Source organism: Mesoplodon bidens (assembly GCF_964165515.1).
Source record: "Mesoplodon bidens genome assembly, chromosome: 10".
Taxonomy (NCBI): domain Eukaryota; kingdom Metazoa; phylum Chordata; class Mammalia; order Artiodactyla; family Ziphiidae; genus Mesoplodon; species Mesoplodon bidens.
Window position 1 is genome coordinate 83,342,189 of NC_138172.1, and position 11,202 is coordinate 83,353,390.

Below are 11,202 nucleotides of genomic sequence, written 5' to 3' on the forward strand. Positions count from 1 at the left end.
AGGAGGGCCCGACACAGGTTGTGAGAGAGAAAGCGAAACTCGGGGAGACGGGGATTCCCCACCACGGAGCGCCACGGAGCGTCCCGGCCCCAGAGACCGCCTGACAGCCTGAGAGCCTGAGGGCCTGCACGTCCCGGGACCAGGGACTTTGCCCGATCCTTCCCCTCCTGCACCCAGAGCTCTTTGTCACACTGTCTCCCTGAGTCCTGGCCCAGGGACTGTGTAGTCAGCGATTTTCACAACATTGTGGTCAGAATTTTTATACAGTCTCACAAACTAGTGACGACCCCAAAGATAGTTTTGTTTATGTGGATACTTCTATCGATACGTTCCAAAGTAGAAATAATAGAGTTCAAAAAATTTTAATTAATTTATTTAGAATAATATTAATAACCCATGATTTAATATGAAAAATAACTACTTCCCAAAATAAACACGGTAGTGGGAAATGTGGAGCTTTTCAGATTTTTATATTTTTGCAAGTCTCTCTCTTTCTTATCTGTCTCATTAGAAGACCCCTGGATGTTCATGTCTGCTTCTTCATTGAATCCGTTATTTTGATTGAAGTCTATGAAAATAGAAAGGCTCACATATATGTAGGAGTAGTATTTTTAATAACCTTTTCCGACAGTCATGGATGTTAGCCTTTGATACAAAATGAAAACTACACAAGTGGTAGTTTCTCAAAGGTTATTTTCAAAGTGGACCTGAAACAATATTATTAACTGTTTCCTATTCTGTTACGTTAAACTCCATAACCCTATTTTGCACATTGAATGTCTCTTGTACTAACGTAAGATTTAAAAAAAGTAATACGTTGTTTCACTAAGTTATATAGATCTTCCAGTGTCATTCATTCTTTCAAGTAAACATTGTATTCCATGAAAAAGAGGGTAGCTCAGGTCACACAAATTATTTTCCTTGGGACATAGTACTTTGGAATGTAGCAGAAGGGCTTGATGGGTACTTTCCATGTCATCTTAGAAGATACTTTTAGAATGTGGATTTAAGGGAGTTCCCTGGCCGTCCAGTGGTTAGGACTCAGAGTTGTCAGTGCCATGGCCTGGGTTCAAGGGTTCAATCCCTGTTCAGGGAACTAAGATCCCACATGCTGTGGGGTGTGGCCAAAAAAAAAAAAAAGTGGATTTAAGGATGATTTAGGAAACAAAAGAATTTTTATGTATTTTTTTAGAGTTTTTTTAATGAGATATAGTTGATTTACAATGTTGTGTTAATTTCTGCTGTACAGCAAAGTGATTCAGTTATACATGTGTATATACATTCTTATTCATTTTCTTTTCCATTATAGCTTATTAAGGAGAGAATAATTTGTAATGCATCAACTAGAATGTTTTAAAGGATACCTGCTTTTCTTTTTCTGCAAGTAAGTTGTGGTGAAATTCATTATATTTCAGTTTGCTACAGTAGTCTCCATCACTGCTAAGTTATACCTCAAAGCAAATGTCAACATAGTGGAAAGTCAAATAATATCTTAGTAATGCTATGAAAGTAGGTTTCACCTCATGGATCTCATGAAAGGGTCTCAGTGACTTCAAGGGTTCCACAGATCACACTCTGAGAACTGCTGTTTGAATAAACCTGGGAAACTCTCCTAACTGACCCTTGCCTTCGCCTCCTCTTCGTTTTGGAGAATCCCTCTCCCTGAGCTGGACTCCCTGCCTCCCCACACTTAGCTGAGGGCCCTGCCCCTGGGGTCCTCTCGGAGAGAACTCACCCCTTCTAAATTGATCTCAGAGAGTGTCCTCAGTCTGGAAAGGGAGGTAGGGGGACAGGTGTTTCCCCTTTGGACCTGGAAACAGTTTGTGCCTGATGGCACCATACCCACTCATAACCTAGTTTGGTTTTGTTACACACCAGCTAAGTATGTATTCATATCCCAGACAGAAATCTGACATCGTCTCTAAGAGAAATAATATTGGCCCTTTCATGGGTCCAGTATATCTGACTTGAGGCCCAGAAAGCATGAAGAGCAGTCGTGTCCAATAGAATGTTCTGTGGTGAAGGAATTTTTCTATATCTGTACTGTCAAAATCAGGTAGCCACTAGCTATAGGTCGCTATTTAGCACCTCAAAAGTGGCTATTGTGCTGAGCACCTTAATGTTATTTAGTTTAAATAGCCATATGTGGCTAGTAGCTAGCCTACTGGGCATTGCATATCAATAATGTTCTTAATTTCCAGTCTCTTCCCCCCAAAAGATACTGTGTGACTCATAGGTTGATGCATATTAAAATGACCTTCATATGGAAATCATGGATTTGTCTATGTGGGTCTTAGATATATCCTTAAAATGCAGCATGCGCAGAAAGTTTCAGTAACATGTATTTTAACAACTAGAGTGTTCAGACATTAAGGACACCATGGTTTATCACCTTAAGGTCATATGTGTTCAAAACTGCCCATCGCTGGAGCTAATTCTTGTCTTTATAACCTTGAGCTCTTGTTGTTCTTTTCATTAACCTGGTAAATTTAAGCAGACACTGAAGTCTTCACTTAGCCCAAGAGAAAGTATTCACTGAACACAACATATATCAAATACCTTGTAGGACCTGTACATACTTGTAAAATTATAAAGCAGGAGATGTAAACCTTAGAATCCACCACCTTAGAATTCTTTACTGACTGCTCCTGCTATTCGTTCCCCCCAACTTCAATCAATTCTGTTTCCCTTCACCCTTGGACCCCTCTCTCCTAGACAAAAAAATACACGAATTTTTTACATTTGGGGAATGAAGAGTTGTATGACCCAAAGATGAAAAACCTCTAAAAAATCATAAATTTTCTCTATGTCAACCAGACATTCACAAAGGTACTAACACATGCCCTTATCAAACTCAAAGACAAAAAAATTGACAAACAGGTAGCAATGATTTTCATCCAAAGTCCACCAGGAGAAAATCTGTGGACAAACAAGTTGGATTTATTACTGGATGCAGTGAGGGAGATGACACACCATCAGGGACCATGGTGTCTTAGTGTGAGGTGTTAGATAGAACATATACAGGATGTGGGCTCTGGTTGGGTGATTTTGAGGAGGGTGTATGGAGGAGGGGCTCAGTCTAGATTGGGTGTTGTCAGGAAGTGGGGGCAATTCTATGACGGGGCATCTCAGTGAATCTTCCCTGTAAGGAGGAAAGACTAGAGTGAGGATGCAGCTGTAATTGGAAAGAAGCCGTGGTTGCTGGTATCAGCACAGGGAGAGGTGTGATACATGGTGAGGTGCATAGTGCTGCCTTGTTTGGTCTGTGCTTGGACCAAATGATGTTGTGGTCTTGTTTTGTCTCACTGTATCATGGTCTCAGGTGTCCTTGTCCGATGTTGATGTTCTGTGAGGTGACATATGTCCAACAGGAGAAGAACACGGCTGTGTGGTGAGCACCAGCCCAGCTTCTGGCAATGCTGAGGCCTAAGGTAAATGTCAGACCAGCTTCTGATGTTGGAGGCTGCTTTGTCCTTCCTGAATTCAGTGTTTTAATATAACTAAATACCAAACAAAACATAATTAAAGTGTACTAGAAAACAATTTGGAAAATAAGAAATGCAAATGTCAAACAAATATGTAACAAATAAATGTAAAGAAAAATGCAAAGGTGGAATAAGAAATGGGAATAAATTAAAATCTATCATCTTGGCAAAGATAATATTATGAAGAGAGTATTGACAGGAATTTAGGGAGACTATACTGTCATAAAGATTGATGGGATTGAAAACTGGTACAAAACTTTTAAAGGTCACTATGCAAAACGTCTCAATTTCAGTATATTTACATTAAAAATTTTTTTTATTTTGTATTGGTGTATAGGTAATTTACAAGGTTGCAGGGTGTTTTGTTTTTTTACGCGTACAGCTTTAAATTTAAAATTAAGGTGTAGCTGGGCAGACATATATAAGCTAAATACAATATGAAAGAAATCTGAGGTCTTGATATTATCAAACAGGATTAAATTCAAGGCAAAAAAATACTAAGACGACAGAGGGTATTTCATGTTACTAAGAAGATTATAATCCACAATTAAGATATAACTCTCTTTAAAAGAAAAGGAAGCATCAAAATATAAAAAGCAAAAACTGGCTTCCCTGGTGGCGCAGTGGTTGAGAGTCCGCCTGCCAATGCAGGGGATACGGGTTCGTGCCCTGGTTTGGGGAGATCCCACATGCCGCGGAGTGGCTGGGCCCGTGAGCCATGGCCGCTGAGCCTGCGCGTCCGGAGCCTGTGCTCCGCAACGGGAGAGGCCACAGCAGTGAGAGGCCCGCGTACCGCAAAAAAATAAAAAAATAAATAAAATAAAAAGCAAAAACTATACGAATACAAGAAAAATTGGCAAAAATTCATTGGTAATAGGAATCTTTGAGTGACTTCTTTTAGTCCGTGACATATCAAGAAGTCAAAAAATAAGTATCAATACAAAATACCTAAATAACAAAATTACTAAGGAAAACCTCATGGAGCTATATCAAATCCTATTCTAAGAGCACAGAGAGTGTACTTTCTTTTTAAGTGTTTAGAACTGTACAAAAATGTACAACATACAATACAGAAAGCCTCAATAAAGTCCAAAATGGTAGAAATGGCAACAAACTTGTCTGATCACAAGATTTAAAAACTATGAAGCATGAAACTACTAGAAAAAGAACCCAGCGCCATTGACAGATATCCTCTTTCTTAAATCTTATGTTAAATAGCAAATCAACTTTAAAATTTCAAAATAGCTAGAAAACAATAAAAATACCAAATACTAGAAATTTTGGCCTATGACAAAAGCAGGGCTCATAGGTATACACACACAAAAATAAAAAATATTAAAAATGGAAAAAAGGGGCTTCCCTGGTGGCGCAGTGGTTGAGAGTCCGCCTGCCAATGCAGGGCACATGGGTTCGTGCCCCGGTTCGGGAGGGTCCCGCATGCCGCGGAGCGGCTGGGCCTGTGAGCTATGGCCGCTGGGCCTGCGCGTCCGGAGCCTGTGCTCTGCAATGGGAGAGGCCACAACAGTGAGAGGCCTGCATACCGCAAAAAAAAAAAAAAAAAAAGGAAAAAAGAAGGGAGAGGCAAGTAGAGGAGTCAAAAGTAGAAATACACAAAACAAACAAATATATTCAGACATAAAAAAATTAAATTTAAGGACATTATTTGGCAAATTATGCAACTATTTTTGAAAATATAAATGAAAATTGTGATATTCCAGGAGCTATAAATACTAAATATTCCAATTAAAAAGTGTCAGAAGGAATTTATTTAAAAAGAAAAAAAATTATGTTCTTATAAGAGGTACATAAAAATAACAACCGAGAAAGGTTGAGAGTTAAAGGATAAAAAGTTAAATAGCATGCAAACAGTAATCAGAAAAAACCTAGAATACCTCTACTAATATCAGACAAAATGCTTTCAGGCAAGAAGTCTTATCCATTCTGTATCATTCTCATTTCTTATACAATTGCTCATCTCTAATTGTCTCTGTCTAGTCTCCCCAGCCAGAATCTGGTAACCTATCTCATTACACCCCTTTCTACCCAGTAACTGGTCCACAGTAAACATTCAGTATATGCCAATAGTCCTGGATGTCTCTGGGATGAACAGTGTATTATCAAAATACCTCCCTTTTATCTCTGTTCAAAGATTCTGAGTATCGTGTGGGTATAATTTTTGACAACTGTCAATGTTAAATACCTAACACACATTTCCTCAGACCCACTGTTCAAGAACCCATTATCTCTATGACTCATATAAATGTCCCTCTTCTTATGGTCAGGCGGAGAGCAGGAAACCATCACTAGCAAGCATGGAGGACAATCTGATGATGAAATGTGCTCTGCAGAATATGAGGGAAGCTGTGGCCAGGAGAAGCAGCTGGGAATCAAGTACAGAAAGAACAAGAGGAAATCGGGTTTTAGAAACAAATGTGTATTCTAAATTTTCTGTAATACTCTCCCATAATCTCCTCCCATTTCATTTCTCCCTATCCCATTACCATCCTAACATAAGTTCCATGACAATAATTTTTCTAGAACTCCCTCCCCCATTCTATGGAACACCTTTCAACTTACCCTTTCTAGAAGAACCTCTCTTCCTCCAAACAACCCCTTTCCAGCCCTTGCCACATTTCAATAAGTTATGGTGACAGAAAGAAAAAACAAAAACAAAGGAACACCTAAGTGGTTAAAAAAAAAAATCAAGCAGCACTTACCTGCCTATTATGCTGCTTGGGTCCTAGAAAGGAAGAGAAGACAGACTGTAATGGAAATAAGGTTCCCAGGAGCTGACACCATTCCCTACGATGGGCTTGCTGGGGAATGGGTACACAACAAGACTGTACAGAGAATTTTCTGATGAGCCTGGACCTGTTCTGTTCTCCACTGTAGTATCAGTTTATGTGGACATATGTCCCCATCCTTTTCTCTATTTGAGTGCTAGACTATCCCCTCCAGGAAACCTTCCTTGATCTGTTAAGAATCCTATTGTCTACCAAGTTAAGACTGAAATCTCAGCCTGCCTTGGAAGGCCTCTACTCATTTGACCCCATCTTACCTGTCTCATCTTCCCTCTAACTTCTTCCTCACTTAAGCTGACTCCTCCAGAAAGGTAGCTCCTTTCACTCTATGTACCCTTTCTACCTTCCAAACTATCTTCCTCAGCACCCACACCCACATTTTTATTATCACACTCATTACGTTTGTTAGCACATTCATTTATTTCATTTTAACCAATGCACGTCCACCAAATGGAATGTTCAACTCCTCCTTCCTGCTAATCCAAATCTTTACATTTTCTTCAAGGCTGCCATTAAGAGCTGCTTCTTCCTTGAAGCCTTCCCTGACTAAACCTAGTCTTTTCCAGAATTCCTGGGGCTTCCTGTCTGACCACAAGATTTAACAGTTGATTATTTCTTATAATTATAAATGTATAGATCTTACTATCTCATTGTAAGATCTGGATCTATTACAGTCCCTTGCCCACTGCAATTTGGGACTTAAAACCTATTGCAACGGGAGATCCCACAACAGTGAGAGGCCCGCGTACCGCAAAAAAAAAAAAAAAAAACTGGAAGAAATTAAGTGAGATAAAATAATGATTTATTATCATTGCAACTACTAAAACTTATAGTGTAGTGTACTACATTTATAGTGTAGTATTTATTTATACTTACACTGTCTCTTTCCACCACAAATATAGACAATTTATATTAAAATTAATTGATAACATGGAAATAAAAAAGAAAATCAACACAAAAAGTGAAGGTAAGTATATGTACTAACTCCAAATCATTAAGAGAATGACTAAACTGGTTTTAAGAGTCCCATCAACCAAGGAGAAAAGGGAAATAATGAATCACATTAATTCTTTAGCTGACAGGAGAAAAAATACTAGTATGTCAAAAAAAAAATAATATTCTCCCTGAGATTAAATTCTGAAAGAAAACTTATACAAGATGCAATATTCTCAAAAATATTTTTACAACAATAATGTGCTAGAAACACACAATTTGAAGCTACGTATCAAGAAGGCTATCAAGAGCTCTGGTATTCTATATTGCTGGTTGAGACTTGATTGATTGCCTCAGAAACTAAAACATCAAGGCAATGGGACAGACTTGCTATTATAAAAGATATGAAAACAAACCAGTTTATTATCCAAATGCAAAGGATAACACGTTGCCAAGAACTTTCCATGCTACAGAATTTGAACCTTCACCTACACCTGTTAGAATGGCTATTATTTAAAAAACAAAAGATATGTATTGGTGAAGATGTGATGAAAAAGAAACCCTGGTACACTACTGATGGGAATGGAAACTGGCACAGTCATGGAAAACCCAATGGATGTTTCTCAAAAAATTAAAAATAGAACTACCATATGATCCAGCAATCCCACTTCTAGATATTTATCTGAAGGAATTGAAATCAGGATCTCGAAGAGATATCTACCCTCCCATGTTCATTGCAGCATTATCCTCAATAGCCAAGATATGGAAACAACCTAATGTCCAATGGATGAATGGATAAAGACAATGTGGTATATACATACAATAGAATATTACTCGGCCTTAAAAAAGAAGAAAATCCTGCATTTGCAACAACACAGGTGGACCTGGAGGACATTATGCAAAGTGAAATAAGCCAGACACAGAAGACAAGTACAGTAGAATCTCACTTATATGAGGAATCTAAAAATAGTCAAACCCATAGAAGCAGACCATAGAATGGTGGTTGCCAACAGCTGGAGGGGAGGGAAAAGGGGAGGTGATGGTCAAAGGGTAATAGTTTCAGTTATGCAAGATAAATAAGTTCTGAAGATCTACTCTACAGCATAGTGCTTATAGATAACAATACTGTGTTATATAATTAAAATTCGCTAACAGGATAGATCTTATGCTAAGTGTTCTTATCTCACACACACACATACATACACACAATAACATAATAATAATAATAAAGCGGGTGGGAGGAAACTTTGGGAGGTGATGGATACGTCTATGGCCAGCTACTGAGCTCGTGTGCCCCTAACTAGAGAGCCTGCGTGCCGCAAAACTACTGAGCCCATGCACTCTGGAACCCACGCACCACAACTACAGAGCCCATGGGCCCTGGAGCCTGCTCACCACAACTAGAGAGAGAAACCTGCACCCACAACTAGAGAGAAGCTCGCACACCACAGGGAAAGAGCCCACATGCCTCAACAAAGATCCCATGTGCCGCAACGAAGACCCAACGCAGTCAAAAATAAATAAATTAGATAAGTACATAATAAATCTTAAAAAAATTGGACTGCAATTTAAAAAATCAGTCTATTACATATAATAAAGAGTAAATGGTATTTAACAAAACTTGTGTTTTAGTGTGTGTGTATGCGTGTGTGTGTATGCGTGTGCATGTATATTAGGCTGGATTGTGAATTAATTTCTTACTGTCATGTTTCAAAAAATGTTTGAAAACCCTTAGTTTAAACATGGTTTAACATGATGATGAGCTTTTCCAGGCAGAGTATGAATAACAGACCTATGATTGAACATAGTGATTCTAATAATCTAACTCTCATACTCTCAAATGAGTTTTAAAATACAGCCCTAAATTTTTGTAATTCTTATTCTCTACTGTTGAATCATTTAAAGCAATTTATTCTTATTTTTTTTATATTTTATTTATTTATTTATTGGCTGCGTTGGGTCTTAGTTGCCACATTCGGGATCTTTCGTTGTGGTGTGCAGGCTTCTCTCTAGTTGTGGTGCCCGGGCTCCAGAGTGCATGGGCTCATTAGTTGGCGCACTGGGTCTTAGTTGCGGTACGTGGGATCTTTTGTTGCAGCACGTGGGCTTCTCTCTAGTTGTGGCACGTGGGCTTAGCTGCCCCACGGCATGCAAGATCTTAGTTCCCTGACCAGAGATAGAACCCATGTGACCCGCATTGTAAGGCGGATTCTTTACCACTGGAAAGTCCCTGCGGACCATTTTTTTAAATGCCATTATAACCCACAAAATGGATGCCATGATACAAGGTATTGCAGTCTACACTTTGAAAAACATTGATTTAAACCACAACAACTTTATCACTAACCCTGGCCTCTACCCAGAAATGCAAATTCTAGGGAGCTACAGAAGCCTACGGTATCACCACTTGAATATACCACTTGCACCTCAAATTCACATCTCCAAATGCATTATCTTCCTCACCGTTCCTACTCCTCAGTAAAAGGTACCAACAACCACTCCATGACCAAAGCCAGAAGCTAGGTGTGATTTTAGACAGCTCATTCTCTTTCACTACTACCTCCGAGATCTGGTCACTGAATTAAATAACACAATGTCTGAAATAAAAATTTCACTGCATGGCCTTAACAACAGAATGCAGATAATAGAAGAAAGAGCCAGTGACCTTGAAGATAGTGCAATAAAAATTATCAAGTCTTAATAAAAAGAGAGAAAAAAAAGATTTTTTTAAAAAAAGCAGAAACTCAGTGACCTATGAAATATCAAAAGGTCTAACATTCATGTCATTAGAGTCCCAGAGAAGGGAAAGAAATTGGTAAAGGAAAAAAATGTTTAGAGAAAAAATGGCTGAAAACTTTTCAAATATGGCAAAAGACATAGATTTATAGATTCAAGAAGCCCAGCAAATGCCAAACAGAATGACTTTAAGGAAAACCACCCCAGATACATCATAATCTAACTGCTGCAAACCAAAGATGAAGAAAAAATCTTGAAAGCAATCAGAAGAAAATAACATATCACAATGAGGGGAGGAACGATTCAAATCATCCAGATTTGAATCTGAACAGATTTCTCATTAGAAACCATAGAGGCCAACAGACAGTGGGGGAAACATCTGTAAAGTCCTGGAGGAAAAAACCCTGTCAGTCCAGTGAAATATCCTTCAGAAATGAAAGCAAAATATAAATATTTTTAGATGAAGGTAAACTGAGAGAATGTGTCACCAGCAAACCTGCCCTAAAAGAATTGTTCATGGAAGTTCTTCAGGCTGATGTGAAATTCCAAAGGGACATTTGGAACTTCAGCAATAGCAACAGAACAGAAGAAAGAGCAACAGAAATGGTAAATATTTGGATAAATATAGTAGTCTATTTTATACCCCACAAATTCTTTAAAATACGTAGGACTGTTGGAAGCAAAAATTGTAACATTGTTAGTGAGATAATGTATGTAGATGTAATACAAAAGACAACTATAGGGAAAGCAACCGATATGGTTGTAAGGCTTCTACATTTTACTTGAAGTTGCAAGCTTTTAACTCGAAGTAGATTTTTAACTCTAAGGTATGTATATTGTAACCCAGAGACCACTACCAAAAAAGTAATATGAAGAGATATAGCCAAAAGCCAATAGGTAAGTTAATGTGGAATATTAAAAATATTAGAATAAAAGAAGAGAAGGTAGGAAAAGTGAAATAGAAGAGTAAAAAACATAGGGTACAAAACAGAGATGATAAAATGGTGGACCCAAGTTCAACAATATTAATTATTACATTAAATGTGAATAGTCTAAACACACCCATTAAAAGAGATTGTCGAATTGTTTAAAAAAAAGACCAAACTATATTTTATCTCCAAAAAAACCCACACTAAATATCAATATAATAATATAGATATACTAAAAGCAAAAGAATTGAAAAAGATGTACCATGCAAATACTAACCAAAATAAAGCTGAAGTAGCTATATTAATATTAGATAAAGT